The following is a 23,547-nucleotide window of genomic DNA, read 5'->3' as shown; positions in this document are numbered from 1 at the left end:
GATTTGACGAGCACCTAAGGCACACTGGACACTAGATCTGATCCTAGATCATTAACTCCTTTGCTACTTTGTCCGCATCAATTTAGAATTAGACTCTATAATAAGGGAGAGAAACCACAAACTCCTAGTGGAATTTTTGGTCTTGGGGGCCTTGGCTAGGGTCCACCCTAAGATCACTGACAGCCTCAATGTTATGGCTTCCCTTTGGGCCTTGTCTCAGAAGACCACGTGTAATATTCCCAGCAAAGACTTGCCAGGGAAACTAATGAGGCCATAACATAAGATGCCACCCCCTAGCCAGTACACCTGTTGCTTGTCTTGGTAATAATTCCAGCTCCAGTTTCTGTTATTTTTGTTTCTTAGAAAAGGCTGGTCACTGCACTGCATAGCTGGTTACTATGATGCGTGATGTAAGAACCGGCCACAAACTGACACATCATTCTGCTTCTGTGATTCCTGCTTCCTTATCCCATGTAAGCCTTAGACTACCAGAGATCAGGGCTGGACATTTTGGGAATGAAACCAATCAGTGCCCATCCATCATTGTATATAAATCTGCTTCCAAATGCCGGACTTTTAGTGTTTCTGCTTATCCTTGCAACCTCGCCAGGCATCAGAATTGGAAAAATAATTAAATGTTTCAAAAATTCTCAGCTAATTATGTAAAGTGTTTAGAAGAGCACCTGGTACTAAATCATTACTGACTACCTTTTTTTTTTGTCATCATCTTACTTATTATCTTTAGTTTTGATGGCAATAATTGAATTTATCTAAAAACATTATGAGTCAAATACATTTCATAACAATTTTCAAAGTGAAAAATTTGTGCCAAAGACCTTACTAGTATCTTCTGAAATCAAAACTGCTAAGTGGATAAAAAGTAAAAACTCAGGCTGCAACTTGAATTCAAGAACAAAATAAAAGTTATTGGAAATTCAACAGATTAGTATAGTTATGTACTACTTCAAGGATGATTCCCTGTAGATTTTAGGGAGTTTCTGAAGGGTATTATGAACAGCATTAGAAATATATGATCTTATTTATATCACCATTAAAGAAATCATTGTACAAAAAATACATAGAAGTCAATTTGGTGGTTATTTTAATAAAGCCTATGAACAACTTATGATACTCTTAATTGAGACAAGTATAGTGGCAAAGAAAAAGGGATTCACTATAGATAAATGAAGATTTAACAATTAAGAAATCTGAGCGCCGTTACAATGTTAAAACCACTAACTGAAATTGGATGGAGAATGTCAAACTGGAATGAATCTTTTATTATTTTTACAGGACGCTTATTCCTAAAAGAGTGCCTTATGTTTCAGTTTACAATATATTCTGTATCATTTTCAGTTGTTATTATCAAACAATGCTTTCTTGAGTGTTAAAGCAAATTTTAAGATAGATATAATTGAAATTTTAAAATTCTACTTGTTTTCAGATAAAAGCATATATTTAATCAACCTGAAATTCTTAAATAACTATGAAAATCTCTCCAAATCATTAATTCTATGAAGTATTTCTGTTATTTAATAAAAATAATTTGGTTTTGGACTTTGACATTCACCACTCTACTTACAGGTGACAAGCTAACCAAAAGGACTGAGGAAAAGTCACACTGGTCTCCATCTTTCTTTTCCCTATTGAGTTCTCCCTGTAAAAGTTTGTTGAAAAGCAAGTTAAATGTAGAAGCAAGGAGAGTTATGCAGCTATCTTTAGATTCTTTAGATATGTTTACGGTAAAGTTAGTGGGGCCTATTTTTAATCATACATATAAAATTTTGAAACTTTCATGTCAACAATTGAGTAACTTAAATTCACGAGAAAATGTCTTTATTCCCACTGAGAGAAAACTTAGAGAGACTGCACCCTTCACAGTAAAGTTAAAAAAAAAATACTTAAGAATCGATATAACAAAGGAAGCAAAGAATTTATACATTGAAAATTATAATATTCTGAAAAAAAATAACTTAAAAATATTTTCAGAAATGGAGACATATCCTTTTCTCATGGATAGAAGGAATCAACCTTCTGAAAACGGCCATTCACCAAAAAATATTTTACAGATTCAATGCAATCTTGATCAAAAGCAAACCTCACAATCTAGGGAAAACATTCCTGAAATTCATATGGAATCATAAGAGATCTAGAATAGCTAAGGCAATCCTAGGCAACAAAGACAAGGTAGGCAGCATCACAATGCTAGACTTGAAAATATACTACAAAGTTGTTATAATGAAGTCAGTGGCACTAGAAAAAATAAAAACAAAAACCCAAAAACATAACAGACCTGAGGATCAATGGAACAGAACAGAAAAGAAGATACAGACAATTACAAACACACTCAGTCACCTTATCTTTGACAAAAAGGACAAACCTGTTCACTGGAAGAAACATTGCCTCTTTAATAAGTAGTGTTAGAAAAACTAGGTGCAGGACTATCACCGATCTCTAAACTAAATTTAAAATCAATCAAAGATATAAGTATTAAGACAGAAACACTGAATCCACTGAAAGACAAAGTAGATAGAAATCTTGAGAACATAGGGGTAAACAAAGAGTTTATGAACAAAAACCAAACTGCATAGAAAGTACTTTAAAGAATCAACAACTGGGATGTAATCTTAATAAATGTTTCTGCATATCAAAAGAAATAACCAACAGAGTGAAAATAAAACCTATAGATTGGGAAAAAGAATTTTCCAATTCTCCCTCAAAGGACCTTTATCAAGAACAAATAAAGAATTGGAAAAAAAATCAGCCCAAGCAAATTTAAAGACCCAATCCAAAAATGAGCATCTAAGATAAATACACAATTCTCAGGTAAAGAAATACAAATGCATTCAACATCATTGGTCATTAAAGAAATACAAATTAAAATAACACTAAGACATCATCTCATTCCAGAAAGAATGGCTAACTTTACAAAATTAATAACAAATGCTGGTGGAACTCTGGGGAAAAGAAACCCTTCTCTATTGTTGGTTAGGGAGTAGACTGGTACAACCACTCTGCAAATAACTGTGGAGATTCCCTCAAAAAACTAAGATTAAAGTTTCTGTTTGACCCAGCTATTCTTCTTTTGTGTATTTTCCCCAGAATTCAAAACATCGTATATATGTGCCCATATTTGTAGCTGCACAGTCTGTAATACCTAGACCTTGTAAACAACGCCAATGCCCCTTAACTGAGGAATGGACAAAAAGATATGGTATTTTATACAATGGAATAGGACTACTCAGGCCTACAGAATGATAAACTCGAGGCTTTTTTAAGTAAATGGATACAACTAAAATCTGTAGTCTTAAGTGAAATAAATCAGACCTATATGTTTAAGCATACAACTTTAAGCACTGTATTGTCTCACTAGTGTACAAAACTGAACCAAATGTTACACTAGATACAATAAAATGGAAAGAAACTGCTCAATGGGAAATTATAATGTTTTATTAACCTTGCATGGCTGTATCTGGTAACCTGAGCAACTATTTTGAAGATAACAATGTGCAATATGACCATCATTGATAAATCCATAACATCTTGTTTTGAAATTGTAAGTATCTATTGTTTTATGTTGTTGTTGTCGTCATTTTGCTTTTATTGTTGTTTTTTGATTGCTTGCTTCTTAATTCTTCTGTCTTTAGTATTTTTAGTAAAAACGTCTATTTTTAATTTTATATTGAAATTTTTTCTATAACATCTTACTAATTAAAATACATTTAAAAGAGTTGCGTTATTATTACTTTTCATTAATCTACACAGATTATATGTTATCGTCTATATTAGTAGAAAAAAACAGGAGTCTCTTTTATATCATGAATCATATAAATACATTCATTTATGATAGAGAAAAATTAAAATAGAATCAAAGTCTTTTGTATGGCCAAATATTTAAAATTTTTCATTGAAATACACCTAATAACGGAACATCAAACAGTAAGTATTCAATTTATGAAACTAATTATGCATACACATTATTAACCCTATTTATTACCCTAAAATGGAGCTAGATTATTATTTAGAAACTTAATAAAACACTTACTACAAGTTATAAACAAGAAATATCTAATTCTTACAGCATAAACTCTGTTAAATATCGTAAGGCAGGTGGAGTCAATATGATGTTCTGAAGAAAAAAATCATATATGTGATACATGTTTTAAGATTTTTTAGAGAGACCAAGAGTGCTAGTTTGCAGATATAATTCAGATCAAATCTTAATTTCTCTAGTAGTCACTAGCTGGTGAATTTATTTATCCACATTTTGTAGAAATGAAGCCAAGGCTTGGAAAGGCTAACAATTCCTACCATGATGTGTACTCTGCAATTCAGTTCTCACATCTCATTTCAATGAATGTTTTGTTGTCCCAAGTGATGAAGGTATACTCACTAGACATCATTTGCTTTCAGCTCCTCCAGTGTCTGCCCTAACTGCAGAGTAACACATAATTCAAGGTGACTAGTGTCAGTGTGCTATTATTAAGAGGTCATCTCTGCTCAACAGAGCCTACTCTGAAGACGATTGTAACTGTAAAACTCACTGTGTGTTAAACTGTGGAGTTTTTGTGCTTGCACGCAAGGTTCACCTTCTCTGACTTTACTTTCTTTCTTCCCCATCCTTCCACAGATGCTGACCCCTACACCATTCCCTTATGATCATCTTCGTATTATCAGGTTGTTTTCCTGGCCCATTCTGAGACTGAGTGCTTTATAAAGCAGAGATATTTATTTAGCTTACACTTTTGGAGGTTGAAGCAAAGGGTGGTGACCTCAGCTGGGCCACTGGTACAAGCTCCATGTATAATGGTATCACAATGACGGGAGCCCCTATAAAAGAAATTGCATAGTGAGATGGAGAGTTAGAGAGTGAAGGAAAAGTGCTGTTCTTTTATAACAACTCTTTGTTGTTGAAACTAACTAGGGTCTAACAAAGAACCACATTAATCCATTCTGAGGATAGCACTATGACTTAATTATTTTTACTAGGCACTGTGCCTCTTAAACGCTCCATTATCTCTCAACATGATCATGCTGAGGATGACACATCTGATGCAGAGAGACATATTCAAACTTTATCCAAATCTTAGTAAATTTGTGTGACATAGTCAAATCAGACTTTGCTTTTTTGGAATCTGGACTGTGACACTTGTACCAGACATGATCTGATTCAGAAAGTGACAAGGCAAAATTTGAGGAAGCATTACATTTTGTCCATTTGAAAATAAGTAACTTATTATTGGTATTTGATACAGCCTAAATGACTAGTGGAAAATATTCTAGTTGTTAAAGTTTAATAACAGAAAATTAAGACTATCATGTCTTTGGTAGAATCACAGTGATGGAATGAGGTGTCATATAATGTGGCTCAAAAATATCATTAGATATATTAAGATCCCCCATAAAGCTAGTTTCAGAATCTAAGCAAAAACAATTATTATAACTACCATAAAGTCTAAGTGACCAAATGGAGCTTGGTATGTGGAAAATTTGTATATAATTCATAAGCAAGTTAAAATATAACTTAATTTCAAACAAGTAACCAAATAAGTAATGTAAGATAGACACAGAAGTATACTTTTTCTTGGGTTATTAGATGAAATTGTTTATTTTATATAATCAAAAGAAATCAAATATAGATTAGTAATGGAAGTGACCTCAATTAAACTTAAATAATGCAATTATTAAAAAATAATAAATAATTAAATAATTATTGTTTGGGCCCAGAATCCACTAGTAGAGGAGATCGGAGTCACAGGAAAAAACATACCATAAAACTGCAATAAAGAAACAGACATGTGAAGTGCTATGATAAAGTAACAGATACATGAAGTGCTATGATATGCATACAAAGATATCATTAAGAGTTCCAAATATTATTCTTAAAAAGGGAGCAAGTATAGAAAACAGCACTAACATGTCTTGTTTTTGGTGTAAGTCGCCTTGCCACTTCTGTTATGCAGTGTAGCAAACCTCATAATACAGTGGTACCTTGGTTTAATGAACTTGATTTCTTCTGTGATTTGGGAAAAATGGCATAATTTTTGTTTGTGTAGCGAGGATAGTTGTAATCATGTTTGTTACCCAGTGCAGAGTTTGGAAACTGAATCAAAATTTCATGAAATGTTACTGTTTACAAATCAAATTATTTGCAAACAGAAGCATTTGTAAACCAAAGTACTTCTGTATTAGAGGTATCACTGGGGGAAATGGATATCGTATGTAATTTGGTATAAACTGTAATAATGACAAAAAACACTAGGCTTTTAAATTAAGGTAATTTCATTAGAATTTGAGAATAAAGGATATTTTAACAAAATAGTTTAGCATGCTCTTTTTAGCATGGATACTGGTAACATTTAAAAAAAACATACTAAATATCTATGATATTAAACTTCCTTTTATTATCTTAGTTCAATTAATTATGAGGTCAGGAGTTTGGAATGATCCAGTAACAACATTGAAACATGTATTAAGTACAGGTATGATGAGGTAGAAAAAGCAGGCTTCACAATCCGGTATTTCAGAATTCCGTGTCTCTCACTGCTACACAGTCAATGCTCATAGCCCTTTCAGCATAAGCATCCCTTTTTATTATCCTCCTTCTCTTTTCAAAGAGTTTTTATTTCAATGTTTTTTAACATCATCATGTACACTAATCTTCATCTCACAGTCTGCTTGTTGGAGAGACCAATTTTCACAAAAACCTTATTGTTGATGTGTGTATCTTAAATATAAGATGAGTGTAAATTACTGAGCACATTGTCACTAGCACAAAGTAACTGCCTAACTACACAGTTCAAAATCATCTAGTTAAGACATTGTTTCAAATTATCTGATTGAAAGGACATTGTTTTTTGTATCCTGTATCCAACATTGTTGTCCAACAATATTATGCATGAAGTGTGTGTGTGTGTGTGTGTGTGTGTGTGTGTGTGTGTGTGTGTGTGTGATGACAGTGGGTGTTTCATACACTGAAGATTTTAAAAAATGTAGCATAGTCATGGACATTTTCCAGGACATTAATTCTAAAATCTTAGTTTAAAAGCAATGGCTATTCAACAAAATTGGAAAGCAAAAAGTTGTATAGTTTAGAGATATTATTAATGTCTTTGTTTTGTTTAAAAATGTGATATAGTTGCAATTATAAACATTGACTTTGTGGTTTCTAATCCTGCTAGTATCACTGTAGGAAATTCATAGGACTGCACACTGGAAACAGTATGCAGAATGACATTTTTATATTACTGCAGTTTTAGGATAGCTCTGGTGCTTATTTTAGAACTCAAACAACATATCCACTTTACTATAATACAATTGAGTAATGGTAACATTTCTGAAAAGTTCAGCTACTTATGTCCTAATATTGCTTTCTTGAGGAGTTAGAAACTGTTCTTATTCTTGAGCACAGAGTGTCCAATAACTTATGAGGTAATAGCCTTACAAAGTTCTCTAACCTTACTATGTGTTGCTATTATACGACTATTTCTTTGTAAATAAAACTTGTAGGATGCTTTCACATATCTCAGGTCACACATTTCAATTTATATCTTTCTCTTCTGTTTAACTTTTAAATATTTTTCTTAATACATGTCCACACCATGTATTATATTGAAACCCCTGCAAGGATGTAATGACTACTCTTTATACATTTACCTGGTGAATGGGTTTGACTGAGATTAATACTTAGTAAACACTGAGGAAAATAGATTATGCTCCATAACATATGTTGGCTGTAACCAATTAGTTCAAGGCTCAAATAGGGAAAAAAAAAAAAAAAAAAAAAAAAAACATCTCTTTCCCAGAACAGTAAAAAAGTTCAACAGGTTGTCTTTAAAGCATCTACATCTTTGGCTCTCCAGCATGCTAAATCATACAATAGATTTTAGATTCATGTACACATTTAATACTTTGTTTCTCTAGAAAAGCCTTACTTTTCTAAAAATTGAAAGGTGTCGTGTTAGCAGAGCCATTTGCCTCCTTTTCTTCTGCCTGTGACAGCATTGCAGAGGTATTGTACCTGTGAGCTAGTGAGAGAGAAAACAAATGACAAACAGAACTAATTAGATGCATGCTTTTGTCTAATGCAAAATAGAGAATGCAAAGCTAGTCCAGATTAAAGATGTTGGCAAATTTCTAACAGAAGATTAATATATTAATCACTACAGAAGGAGATGTTTTAAATTAAGGCTTTCACAGTGAACTGGAACACAGAAGATTTTATAAATTGTGGTAGATAAATTTAAGAGTTCTGAAATATATGTTTAATAGCAGCAATATTTCTGTAGTGAATATATTTTCAAAGAATAATAGTATAACAAAATAACCGTATTTAAAGTATTTATTTGAGATGTTTTATAGACAGATTCAAATTTGCATATGTTAGTAAGAAGGGAGCTTCAATATTATACCATTAATTGCCTAAACAGATAACATTAGTGAAGAAGTTTTGGGGAAAATGATTAGTTCAAGTTTGTTGATGTTGATGTTTGAAATACATGTGGGATAGCAAGACTGAGATGTCAATTAGCATAAGAAAAACATAAATCTGGCATTCCCCACTTAGACTTTTTCAAACTGAATTTTAGATACAAAGTTCCTTTCATCTTCTTATCACTGATTCAGAATAATTTTTGCTATAATAATTTTTCCTGCCTCGGGATATGGATATGCTCTCATTTATGGATGAACTAAAGCTGAAAAGTTCCAGGTAAACACTATTTAAAAAGGGTATTTGGTTGTTATGATTGGTGTCACTATTTTTTGAATAGTGTGATTTTTTTTTAAGGAAGATTTAGGCTCTAGAGATAGAAAATAAGCTAGAAAAAGTAAATATAAACAAAAGACTTATTAAATGTCAAAATATATATTAAATTAGGAAAGGACAATCAACCCTTTCCCTTTAGGACTAAAAACAAAATGAGAAAACCATCAAAAATTAACACTTAACGTATATTTCAATTTGTCTATTTACATTGTTATTATTCTTTTCCTGCCCCAGTTTTCTTTCTTTTATAAAAATAAAAGATAGCAATTAAAGCACATGCATTTTATATAATAAATCTGTAAAAACTTTGTGTACATACTTAAATGATTATTTTAACTGTCTGTGTCATAATTATCTCTTTCTAGAAAAAAAGAAATTCTGCCAATATTTTCAAATTTGTTGACATGAAAATTTCCATGATCATCTGTTCTTTTATTTTAATATCTCTATTTAATTATAACTGATATATAATATAATGCATACATTCAAAGAGTATCATATTTTACCTGTGAAACCATCACCATTTCTAGATAAGAAATATGTCAATTGTTCCAAAAGTTACCAAATGTCTGTTTGTAAATCCGGTCTTCCTCATCAGTTACTGCATTACTCTTATTTATTTTTCATATTTATTTGTCTTCAGTCACAACAAAATTGGGTTGTAGATGCTTAAAATTTCATATAAATAAACCTATCTTTGCAATTTAACTGGCCTTCCTTGTTTACTTGATACATTTATTTTATATTCTTTGATCTCATAGCAGATATCAATAGCTCATTCCTTTTCATTTTTATATACTGCTCCATTGGATGGATAGTGGAGAATGTCCATGTATTCAACTGTTGATGTTGTATCTAGATTCTGGGTATCACAAATGAGGCTATTATTTTTGAGCAAGTTACTGAATGAATGTATGATTAAATTTCTCTTAGGTAAATGCTTACTAGCAGAGTGGTGAATATATGGTTAAATTTTATAGAAGCAGACATAACATTTTCTAAAGTAGTCTACTTCTTTAAAATTGTATTAGCAGTAGATGAGAGTCACAGTTTCTCTATACCTCACAAACATTTGATATGGTCAGGTTTTCTTTATTAATTGCTATACTGAGAATTGTTTGTGGTTATCAAACATATTATATTTCTTTCTTTCACAATAAACTATTGAACTATGTTGTCCTAATGACTAATGATGATAAGTATCTTTTCATGTTTTTATGTGTTAGGCACATATTTTCTGTAATAAGTTTTCTGTTCTAATATTTTGCTTAATTTTTAATGATTTGTTATTTTTATTGTAGATTTTTGAAATTCATTTCTTATTTCCAAACAAAAAATATATAGGCAATACAATAGATAAATGGATATAGATGATAGATAAACGGATAGACAGCTGATAGACTAAAAGTGTGTGACTGGATTTGTTTATCTTCTTTTAACAGCATTTTCTAAAAGTTATAAAGTATTAACTATGATATAGTTCATTTAATCAATTTGTCCATTCATGGACTATGTTTGTGGTGTCATAGCTAAGAAATGACTTTTTAGCTCAAAGAGATCATTTTAATCTTTGCTTTCTTCTAGAAATTTTATGACTTCAAGTTATATTTGTTGTTGATATTGTTCATTAATTAAACATTAAATGACTCTTATAAGTTCGGAGAAAGACTGGAAGACGCACTGGGAAGTCCCTCTGTGCCTATCCTGCACACCCAGCGATTGCCTAGTCGCACATTCCACCTGGTGTAGCAGAAAGTGTGTGCAGTGCTAACCAGCCCATAGAAGCTTTGGTGCTTTGCTGGGAGACTGGTCAGACCCACTCTGCTGCCTCATACATCACCTAAGGGTGCACCAGGAGGTCTCTCCGGACCTGTGTGGGCCCTCCCAGCAATTGCTTAGCTGCACACATTTTGCCTGGCATGAGGGAAAGTGGTGCAATGTTTCCCAAGCCAGGGGAAGCTTTTGGTGCTTTGATGGAAGCCAGGTAAGAGGCACAACCCTGCCTCACACATCACCAATGGACATAATAGGAAGTTCCTCTGGGCCTATCCTGGCCTGCCCAGTGATTGAGGAGCTGTCCCCATTTCTCCCGGTGCACTGGAAAATGTGTGAAGTGCTATCCAGCCAACAGAATTTTGATGCTTTGGTGAGAAACTGGGAAGACCCTGCTCCACCTCCCACATCATTGGGGGATACACCAAAAGGTCCCTCGGGGACAATCTGGACTCTGCCCAGTGATTCCTAAGCTGACCACAGCTGCGTGTCTTTGACCTGGCAAGCCGAAAGTGTGCATAGCAATCTCTAGTCCTTGGGGAAGCTATGCAACTTCACTCCTAGACTGGTAAGACCCCCTCAGCATTCTCAAGTGGCTGGAGCCGTCTGGTAAGGTCTATCTAAAGAAATCCATTCAACTGGGGAAACTCCCTGCAGTAGAAATAGATATTCTCAACCCAAGAAACAACTGAGACCCTGCATTCGGCTTCCCTAAGGGAATATAGGATAAGACAAAACAAAAGAGCAAAATGCAATCTAGAACATTCAAACCATCCCATGCAAGTCTAGGAGACATGGACATAGAACAAAATGTAGGATTATATACCTGAAACTCCTGAAATGCAATTGAAATAGAGAAACAACCATGGGAAGCCAGAAAAGAACTCAGATCAGAAATAATCTCCAGGTAAAAGAAATTAATAAAATGTAATGAAAGAAATGCTGAACGCATCTAAAGAAGACATAGTTAAAAATTTACAGGAACAATGCAAAAATATGGAAATTTGATGAACAAAAAGAAAGAGAATGTATGAAACATTCAAAGAGATATATAGGAAATCAAAAATTTCATTGAAAGTTGGAAAAACCACCTCAATGAAAATGAACACAGACTTTCAGTCCTCGAAGACAAGATTGCAGCTAGTGAACAGGAACCAAAAAAATATTTTAAAAATAACAAGGAATCAGGAAATAATATTTCAACAACTGCACGAAGATGCAAGAAAAAAAGATTGATAAGGATAAATGAAAAAGAAGGTGACAACATAAATTATATCAAAAGGGTATTTACAGAACTAATCTCTGAAATTTCCCAAACAGGAGAAAGGAAACAGACATAGAGTTCAGTGAAGCATATAGAACTCCAAATAGCCATAACCAAAACAAAACTATACCCAGACATATAATAATCACCATTCCAGAAATCCAACATAAGAATAGATATTAAAGGCTATTAGAGAGAAAAGACAGATCACCTATAAAGGAAAACCTATCAGAATCACAGCAGACTTCTCAGCACAAACAATGAAGTCAAGAAGAGCACTGAGTGAAGTATTTCAGATCTTAAAGAAAAAAATAATTTCCAACCTAGACTGATATACCATGAAAAACTGTCCTTCAAAATGGGCAGAGAAATCAGATAATTTGATGACAAAGAACAGCTGAAGAACTCATGATCACTAAACTAGCTCTGAAAGAACACTGAAAGATGGTTGAGATACACTTAGGAAAAAAATCACTAAGCAAAGCAGACAATTAAACAGAATGGAAAGATAAAGATGCAACGGCAGAAAGATAACATGTCAACAATAAACCAATACACAACAGTTATAACCATTAATGTAAAAGGCCTTAATTCATGAATAAAAAGAAATAGACTGGTAAAATGGATCAAGAAACCACATCCAACCATATGATGTATACAAGAAACTCATCTAACCCAAAAGGAAACTCATAGACTGAAAATCCAATGATGGAAAGAAATACTCTATGCAACAGAACCCCCCCCCCAAAAAAAAAGCAGAGATTGCTATTCTGTTTGCAGACAATGTGAACTTCAAATCAAGAATAATCAGAAGAGATAAAGAAGGCCATTACATAATGGTTAGGGGAAAATTTCAAGAGGAATAAATAACAGTCTGAAATATATATGCACCAAATTTAGGAGCACACCGCTATACAAAACAAATATAAATAGAAATGAAAAAAACAAGCAATAGCACAATTACAACAGGAGACCTTAACAAACCATTGACACCAACTGACAGACCAACCTGACAGAAAATCATTAAAGAAATAACAGAACTGAATCACACTTGTGAACAAATGGACTTGGTGGATGTGTCCACAGTGTGCCAACCAACAACATCAGAATATACATTCTTCTAAGAAGCACATGGAGCATTATTTAAAACAGACAATATACTAGCCCACAGAATATGCTTAAGTAAATTCAAAAGAATTGATATTATTCCATGCATGTTATCAGAACACAGTGCCATGAAACCAGAAATTAATGACAGAAGAAACTGCAAAAAGTGCACAAACACAAGGAAATTGAATAATACACTCGTGAACAATCACTAGATCACAGAGGAAATTAAAGAAGAAAATAAACAATACTACAAGCAAATGAAAATATAAATACAACTTACCAGAACCTGTGGGATGCAATGAAATCAGTCCTCAGATGAAAATTTATTGCACTGAGTACCAACATCAGGAAAGCATAATGAACACAAATAAATAACTTAGTGTTACACCTCAAACATCTAGAAAAAGAAGAGTAAGTCAAGCCCAAAGTTAAAAGAAGGAAGGAAATGATAAAGATCAGAGCAGAAATCAATGTAATAGAGACTAAGAAAACAATACAAAGACTCATTTAATCAAACAGTTGGTTCTTTGAAAGAATAAATAAAATTGATAAGCCCATAGACAATCTTTTTTTTTTAAAGTAAAGGAGTGAAAAGGATGAAATCACTACAGACCCTATGGAAATACAGAAGATTATCAATACATATTTCAAAAATTTGTACTCCATTGGTTTGATAATACAGAAGAAATGGCCACATTCCTAGAAACATATGAATTACCAAAGCAGGATTGAAGATGTAAAACTGCTGAATAATCCAATTTCAATTAATGAAATTTAAAATGTAATTAGAACTTTACCTGTAATGAAAATCCCAGGTCACAATGGATCCACTGCAGAATTTTACAAGAAATTCAGACTTAATGCCTACATTCCTCAAACTCTTCAATGAAGTTGAAAGGGAAGCAACTTTCCATAACTCATTCCAGGAAGCAAGTATTACTCTACTGCAGAAATCAGAGAAAGATCCAACAAAAAAAGAGAATTATAGACCAATCTCCCTATGAACATAGATGCAAAAATTTCCAATAAAATATTGGCAAGCATAAAGAAGCAAATCATAAAGAAGATTATATACCATGATTAAGTGGGATTTATCCACAGAATGTAGGGATCCTTCAACATATGCAAATGAATAAATGTAATTCACCATATCAATAGAACTATAGATAATAATCACATGATCATTTTAATAGATGCAGAAAAAACCTTTGATAAAGTCCAACACTTATTCATGGTAACAAACTTACAGAAAAGTGGAATAGATGGCCTTTATCTCAATATCATAAAAGCCATCTATGACAAACCAACAGATAGCATCATATTAAATTGTCAAAAACCAAAAGCCTTTACTCTAGAATCAGGAACAAGGCAAGGATGTCCATTATCACCACTTCTATTCAATACAGTGCTGGAAATACTAGCCAGAGCTACTAGAGTAGCGAGAGAAATAGGAGTAAGGATAGGAAAAGAAGAAGTTAAATTATCATTATTTGCAGATGACATGATGCTCTCTACATAGAAGACCCCAAGACTCCTTTGAAACACTCCCAGGTATAATAAATAAATTCATTAGTGTGGCTGGATACAAATTCAACACTCAAAAATCAATACCATTCCTATACAGAAACAACACATTCAGTGATTGAGAAATAAGAGTAGCTACATCCTTCACAATAGCACCCAAAGAATGAAATATTTAGGAATCAATCTAACAAAAAGATCTATTCAGGGAAAGTTATAATACCCTGAAAAAGAAATTGAAGAGGATCTCAGAAAATGGAAAGACATAGCCTGTTCATGGAAAGACATAGCCTGTTCAGAACAAATATTGTAAAAATCACCATTCTCCCAAAATTGCTATACAGATTTAGTGAAATCCCAATCAAATACCACTAGTAGACCTCACAGACATAGAGAAATCATTCCTAAAATTTATCTTGAACCGGAGAAGACCTAGAATAGCAAAGGTAATTATGATCAACAAAGGCAAGACAGGAGAGATCACAATCCCTAACTTGAAGTTATACCACCAAGCCACTGTAACAAAATCAGCATAGTACTGAAATAAAAACAGACTGAAGATCAATTAAATAGATTATAAATACAACTGCAACTATAAACACACTCAGCCACCTTATCTTTGATAAAGGGGCTAAACACATTTGCTGGTAGAAAGATAGTCTCTTTAATAAATGGTGCTGGAAAAACTCACTTTCCATATGCCAAAAATTAAAACACAACCCACCTATCACCACAAACTAAGTTAAAGTCAAAGTGGATCAAATATCTAAATATTAAAACAGAAACACTAAATCTGCTGGAAGACAAAGTTGGTAGAAATCTTGAAGATATAGGGTTAGGTAAATAATTCATGAACAAAAATCAAACCATGTGGGAAATACTTCTAACAATCAATAACTGGGACCTCATTAAAAATGGTTTTTGCATGTCAAAAGAAATCTCTAACAGAGTAAAAAGGAAACCATAAATTTTGAAAAAATCTCAGCCAACTGTACCTCAGACAAAGGATTTCTAATCATATGCCTGGAATTCAAAGACTGAATTCAAAAATGGGAATCTAGGTTGAATACACAGTTCTCAGATAAAAAGTACAAATGGCAATTAAATACATTAAAAAATGTTCAGCATCATTGGTCACTAGAAAAATGCAAATTAAAACAACACTGAGATTCCATCTCACTTAAGAAAGAATAGCCAAGATAAAGAAAACTACTAACAACAAATGCTGGAGAGGCTGTGAGGGAAAATTAACTCTTCTGCAGTGTTGGTAGGAGTGTAGACTGGTGCAACCACTATAGAGATCAGTCTGGATGTTCCTCAAAAAGCTGGGATTGAAGACCATTTGATCCAGCTATTATACTTCTGAGCATATTTTCAGAAGAATTTAAAGCACAATATCACAGTGATATATGTACACCCACGTTTATAGCAGCACAATTTGTAATAGCCAGATCTTGGAAACAAGCTAACTGCCCATCAACTGAGGAATGGAAAAAAAAGATGTGGTATTTTTATACAATGGAGTACCGCTCAGCTATAGAGATGATCACACTGAGATATTTACAAGTAAGTAGATGCAACTTGAGATCATTCTCATAAGTGAAATAAATCAAACTCACATGAATAAATATCGTATTGTCTCCCTGGTATAAGAAATGGTAAGAGTACATAAGATACAAAATCCTTAATGAGTACAATGAAAGCATAAGAATCTTCTCAAAGTGGAAAAATAATTTCTCAGGGAAAAGCAGAAAAAAAGAAAAAGGTAGGGAAAAGAAACAATGTCTAAATTTGTATAAACACATTAGGATAGCTAAGATGACTGTGCTACAAATTCTGTAAGTCCATGTAACAAAGCAGTTAATATTCACAGGATCTGAACAATTTTACATGTTTGTGTCAGGTGACCTGAGGAACTCTTGAAGATCACTATGTCTATCAACCTTAATTCTGTTCCTACCACCGTGACTTGAAGGCCTGTATCATTATTGTTTTGGGCTTTTTAATATTGTTATTTGACTTTTTGTTTCTTATTTTTCTAATAATCTGTTTTTTTTAATGCAGAAATGATAGGTATACATGTAGGGGCTTATATGTGCCTAGAACTTCTACTAAACAGTTTATGACCATCGATTATATTATTTGTGATGAAATGAACAGCTATTTTGAATATTGCTGGGTTCATATCATTATGCTGTGAAATCCAATAAAGTTTTATTCTTATTCAGTGTGGTTTTAGTCTGTTTTGTATTGTTTAATTTCAAAATACATGAAGGTATGGCAGCTATTTTGAAGAGAACAAGAGACATTATGGCAGTTATTTGTCTGGTTTTGAAGGTCTGTAATGCCTTCATTAGCCTGTTCTGATCAGTTTTATAGTATTTAGTTTTGTATGAATTCATTGTGTATGAACATATAGACAACCATGTAGAAGAAAACAAGAGATGTTATGGTAGCCACTGTAGATCTCCTCCTGTCTTGTTTTGAAAGTTGTGATACATTGTTTTCTTCTGATCTGCTTTGTTCTGTTTTGTTATGTTTAATTTTATGCCTTTTTAAAAATAAAATAAAATTGTAATAAAAAGAAATTTCAGAAAATATGTCTCTCAGATCCAAATGTATAGGAAAATTGTCACTGTATTATTTTTCTTTTAATGAGCAATATAATTCTTCTTAGAGTCATTGTTATTTTTGTGCATAGGGAGTTAAAAAGTTTAATGGAAAAATTGCAGCACACATAAACAAGTAGGGATATTATAATATTGACTTTAATTTAAAATCCATGATAAGGAATTATTTAATAAGGAATTTATTTATTCCTTATGGATAGGTGGAGTGCTGTCCTGGTCTCCTCCCTCAGAAAATCTTCCCAAAATTCTGAGATCATCAATGGCTGAATACCCCTCTTCAGTAACTTTCAGTGGACATCACTTAAGTTCAAGTCTCTTTTGTGGAAATTCACATTAAATAATTAATGAAAACACGAATATAAAAGCCTGAAAATCTTCCTCAATTGTGACTAACTGTGAAGAATTTTATTAACTACTACTCACCATATAACCAGAGGTCCTTTATGCCACTGCAATGAGAATCGTTTAGCATGTATACAATCTACAGATGTTAATGCCAAGAAAGACTTTACACCAGTGAAATCCACTCATGTAAGCATGCATCCCAGAGTTTGTTTCTTTCCACCTAAAATTACTATGTATGTCTTCAGGAAGCACATTCTGAAAAGGAACCTTTGAAAATGACTCACTGGCTTTCTAACTGATGGTAAGAGCCCTGATCATGTCTTGAAGTTGGAAAGGATGTGTTAGCATCTGAACTGCAGCAACATAAAATTGTGAAAATAATCCCCAGGGTTTAATTGAAGTGAATGTCAGAAGAAGAGAACAGAATGTTAGGTACACTGGTATAGAGTGTTTAAAATTTAAGAAAAAACAGTAATTACAAGTTTATAAATTCATATAAAAATTGATGAAGAAGGTACTAACTACAGAAAAACAATAAGGACTCATGATAACAGTTAACCAAATAAAGGTTATGTGTGATGCCCAAAGGATCCTATTGGCTTTACATAAATATACTCTCTTTTTCAGAAGTAAGTTTCATTTTAAAAAACTAAGCTACACATAAAGTTAACTGTAAAATGAATAGATCTCTAAAGAAGGTTTGGATTCTAATAGGTTTGCTTGGTAGTTGTCAATCCTAGAAGTTCCATTGCATCAATGTCAGAGCTCTGACTAAGCACAACTAGCATTCTGGGATTTGGTGTAGGCTACATAAATTCATGTAACCACTGACTCAAAAACCTTAAATCCTATCTTTTTCCTGCTGCTATGGGACCATGAAGTTCATTTAGCATTAAGTGTGGAAGCTTGTACACTCCTACCTTTGCTTAAAGATTATCAGGTCTTAGCATGTGACATTTACTCCCTTAGTAATTATGCCTGCCCTCTTTCTTGTCCTAGACAAGACTTAAATAAACTTAAGTTTCAAGAAAACAGAGGCTGGAATGCACTATTTTTGCATTACCCAAGGAAGCATAAGGATCAGCCAAGATATACTGGAATCTGAGAACTAGATAGGAGAGTATATTCAAAAGGTCACAGTTAGAGATGCATAGAAAAAATATAGAGCTATCTCTACAGAAGGATTAATTTTGTGATACAGGATTGAAGAGTTAACAATGGAAATGAAAGATGATGTTGTTTTAGATCTAAAATGTTTCCCCAAAGCCTCCGATATGCAGAGGTAATACATTGGATGGTATGGCAGTTAAAGTGTTGTATCAAGCAGAATGGCTTTGGGTTCTCCCCCAGGGATTGTAGGGCACATTTGTAGATATGTCTGGGTTAGGCATGGTGGGATAGAATTGGGTTTAATATCTGAAACTTAACCCTTTCTTCTCTAGAACTGTTTCTGTGCTCTACTTCATGGCCCCAAGAACTAAGCAGTTTTGGTATGCCAAATCATTCTAGCATGATGTTCCTACCTTAGAAACAGTTGGCCATGGACTGAAATTCCATAAAACATGAGCAAAGTTAAATTCCTCCTTCAATTTGTGGCTATCAGTTATTGGGGCCAGCAAGGGGAAAGCTGACTAATAGAGAAGTTGATAGCTCATGAGGTTATGTGGGCACTAAACTCAACGGTAGATTGATTTACCAGTGATTTCATAGACAAAGGTACTACCAGGAAGTAGCCCTGGTTAGAATGAGGGTCACTGGGGTGCCTGGAAGGGTATGTCCTTGTCCCATCTCCTCTCATTGCTTCCTGTTTCTGTCTCTCTGTCTCTCTCTGTCTCTGTCTCTCTCTCTCTCTCTCTCTCTCTCTCTCTCTCTCTCTGTCTCTCTCTCTCTCTCCTCTCTCTCTCTCTCTCTCTCTCTCTCTCTCTCTCTCTCTCTCTCTGTCTCTCTCTCTCTCTCCCTCCCTCTCTTTCTCTCCCCTTGCTTTACTTTGTGGCCATTATAGAAAGAACACCTGCCTTCTGTTATGTCCTTTCCAGCATGCCGTATCTACCCTTGAGCTGGCCAACTATGGACTAAATCTTCTAAAATACTTATGTCATAAAGACTCCTCCTTTAAGATTCAATTGTCAATATTATTTTCTGGGCAAGAGGAAAGTGACTAATAGATATTTAACAACACACTCCCAGGACTACTATTGTTAGTTTACAGAAAGTGACTGTCTAGAACTGTGACAGACAATAAAAGAAAAATAAAAGACTTGGAGATGCTCATATGCTAGAAGTGCTACAAAGATGTTCATATGCTAGAAACATAAGGCAGGGGGTCTGATTGTATTATTGAATTAAGGTGCTAAAAAGTACTTTATCAGTGTGATCAGAAACACATTTAACAGCACAAAGTCAGCATCACTGAGAAGCTCAGGCGTAGACCCATTGGAAGACCAAGGGTGAGAATAGAAGTTGTTGCCAAGGAAATGTTATAAATTATACCAATAGGATATCAAATCCTCAAAAAATATATATTTATTTGGTCAATTGGCTGAAGCCAGATTTAAAAATTGTGATAATATTCAATGAAGCCCTCATGGCAATCAGAAGGATGAGAGCCACAGAAATGTTACTGCTATAACCAATATTATAGTTCTATAGTAAGACAAGACTCTAATAGTTCTTTGATTGAACTATGCAATAAAATATTGAGTCTGGATGATCAGAAGGCTGAGGTCTATCCTCTCCATGGATGTTAAATAGTGCCTTTCCCCATTTTCAAAGGAGAGTCCAGACTTTAAAAGGAAACACCCTGAAGCACACCCTGAACACACACCTCTCCTTCTTCCTTTTCTTTCTCTACTTTTCTGCTATACTCTTCTCCTCCAATATTATCATTAACGATATCATTATTATTAAGATTATCTCCTTACTATACCCCTTGTTCTTCAGTATGATCATTTTGTTCTATTCACTGAATTTTCTAAGTTTATATTTCCCTTGCTTTTCTTTCCATATGGCAAATCTTAACAATCCTTAGTTTTTATTCTGTATTTTCTCTAGACATTCACACAGTTTCTTACTCTTCAATTCTACCTCTTTGTCTTCAGCAGTTTCCGTATTGCTATTTATAGAAACTTCCTTATCATAATGCCCTCAGCTTCAGTTTCTATTTCCATCTGTGTCCAAACCCCCAACCAGTGGGGTATGTTCAAACCCTTTCCAATGTCCTCTTCAACACTGTTTTCACAATAGCGTTTTTCCCTCACCTTCTTCTGACTACCCTGCCTTTCCCTTTAATCTAGTGTCCTGCCCTTTATATTAGTCATCCTCACCATCCTCACTGAGTCATTTAATCCTCTTTACCTTGCTCCCACATCATCACGCTACTGCATCTCTGTATGGACTCTATTCTTTTTCTTTTCAGAGTCTTGAGACTCAACTTTCAAGAATAAAACTTAGAAAATGATGAACTGGTGACAGTGCTTCAGTGAGGGGATCCCAGTGAAATAAAAAATTTGGAAAGGAATGCGTGATAAGGCAGGTGCAAATAATATGATCAGATATATTACAGACACCGGCAGGTACTGAGAATATATACTCAGCAAGTATGTTTTCTCAGCATGTTGTATGTCTCCTAAGAGAGCATAATGGAAAAATATCATCTTAATATATCCCAAATTTCACATAAAGTATGAATTAATCTGATAGTTTTCACTCTATATCTTTCCCATTGCTCAAGGTATCAGCCAACAAGATGCTCATACATACTTTCCTAACCACTTAGCAGTCATTATGAAGCCAAATTTAATTCCATTTCTTTGGTTTGATTTGCTTTGTTTTTAGTGAGTGTAGTTGTTGTTTGAATGCAAAGAACCAAGAGAGAATAATGGAAAGAAAGGTAGGAAGGGAAGATAAATGGATATTGACAGAAAGATAGAAATCTGAAAAGACATCTACAATAATACATGTTCATGGATTGAATCCCTAATCCCCAAATAAAGAGAGACAAGTCCAGTATACATATAGAAATTCCTATTGATATTTTCTTTGTTTTTCTTTACATATTACATGCTTGTGAAACAAAAGGAAAAATCCATAAAGGATAAAGGAAAGCCCTGGAATTTATTATGTCTTATAACTATTTGTAATCTACTTTTATAAGCAAATGTTGCTGAAAAGTGCCTATTACATATTAGTGTGCATTAACATACACAAAATTATTCACTCATATACACACAGAATTAAAGGTACAAAGAGAAGATTAAAGCAGACAAAGTTGTACTTCAGTACACAGTTGTGTACACAAAGTCAAAAATGTAGACATCTAACTCTTGGAAAATTATTGTGCATACAGTGTAACATGATTTGCATACATTTAAAAGATAATTAATTGTTATTGAAATTATTATTTTTAATTTTTATTTTAAAAAGAAAAACACTGAAAAGGATAAAAGTGAAATAGAATTTCAAAAATAGTAGGAAATTAACACTAGTTAGTATACTGTATATTACTATCTTAGAAATAGGTGTTCAGGTTACAAAATATAGCCACAAAATGATTAGTCAGACAATGACAGCAAACACTGTCTTTTTTATAAACTAGCAGAGATTATTAGTATAGTTATCACCCAAGGAAGTTTTTCTTTCTGTCCAACAACTCAGGCCATCAAAAACAATCTAAAGCATTATGAACATTTAAGTTTAACTTCAATAAAAATAACATTTTAGGATACTAAAAACTCATTGGCAAATTTTACAGAATCATAAGATTAAATGAAATGGTCTAGGCTGTGAATTATAAAATTTTCTCAATACCCATGGATGACTGATTCTATAATCTACTTAAGCTACTAAAATATGTGGGTGTTTGAGTGGCTTCTATGAAATGGCTTAATATTTTCATATAAACTACAAAAAACTTCTGGTAGACATTAAATCTTCTCTAGATTACATACAAAATCTGATACAATTTAAATTATATAATCAGTTTTTATAATGTATTTTTCATGAATTAATTTCAAGAGAAAGAATTCTGAGCCAGACATGGTGGTGCATGCCTATAATTTTAGCTCTTGGGAGATGGATGTACCATGAGTTTAAGGCCAGGATGGACTACATAGTGAGTTCAAGGCCACGCTGGACTACACAGCAAGACTGTCTCAAAAACAAAAACAAGTAAAAAAGAATTCTGTACTTATTAGTATAGAAATAATTACATTTCCTTAATATTTCTGATTTACCTATAGATAAATCCACAAATAGAAGGTTTACAGAGATGGGTCAAATCATACACATTTACTTACTAGTTTAGGATCTTGAGAATTACTGATTCTTTATAGAATTCTTGTTTTACTCCTTCCCATCAAGGTTTATATAAATAAACCTGTGACATTATATTGACAATGTGATATTAAATTGTAATAGTAAAAAGCATGAGTGACTATTTGTGTTAGTTACATTTTTCCTTGGTTAAACCAAATACCCAAAACCAAACTTAAAAGAGGAAAGGTTTAGTTTGACTCACAGCTTATAGTAGTTTCAGTTCATAGTTGGCTGGCTCTAGGGAAAATGTTAAAAGAGCTGTCAACACAAAATAAGCATTTTCTCTTTGCGATCATTTACAGGTGGACATAGCATGTCAGTGGAACACTGGAATATGTTGTAAGTGAATTTGCATTTGGTCAATATTTAATTCATAAGGGTGCATTTATATAGTAAATAATATAGTATAATAGGTAAGTTATTGATACTTGAAATATAACAAATCCTAAGATATTCAAAACTTACATTTCTCTTCCTATCTTCTCTGATAAAAAAAACAGTGTGAAATTTAGACAATTGTAAACTGATATCTTAGTGCCCCACACTTTTAGGAAGAGCAGCAGCTTCATAGCCCAGCATGTTATTCTCAAACTCAACTATTGTGGATAAAGATGTGGTTGGGCAAATAGCATCACAGCTGCTGGATAAATGATGTATTATAGTCCTGATTCTATAACCACAACAGACAAAAGTATTCAAATTTGAGCTTCATCAAGGTGCTCAGAGAAGGAAGCTTGCATCTTATTTTGTATGTAAATCTGTGAAAAATCTTTGTGCAGTTAAAATAATACAGGTTGATATGGTTACATGCAGGAAGGCTTCAT

Source organism: Cavia porcellus, unplaced genomic scaffold (genome assembly GCF_034190915.1).
Source record: "Cavia porcellus strain 051 isolate PalLab524CR breed Dunkin Hartley unplaced genomic scaffold, mCavPor4.1 scaffold_4, whole genome shotgun sequence".
NCBI lineage: Eukaryota > Metazoa > Chordata > Mammalia > Rodentia > Caviidae > Cavia > Cavia porcellus.
This window is presented reverse-complemented; position numbering follows the sequence as displayed.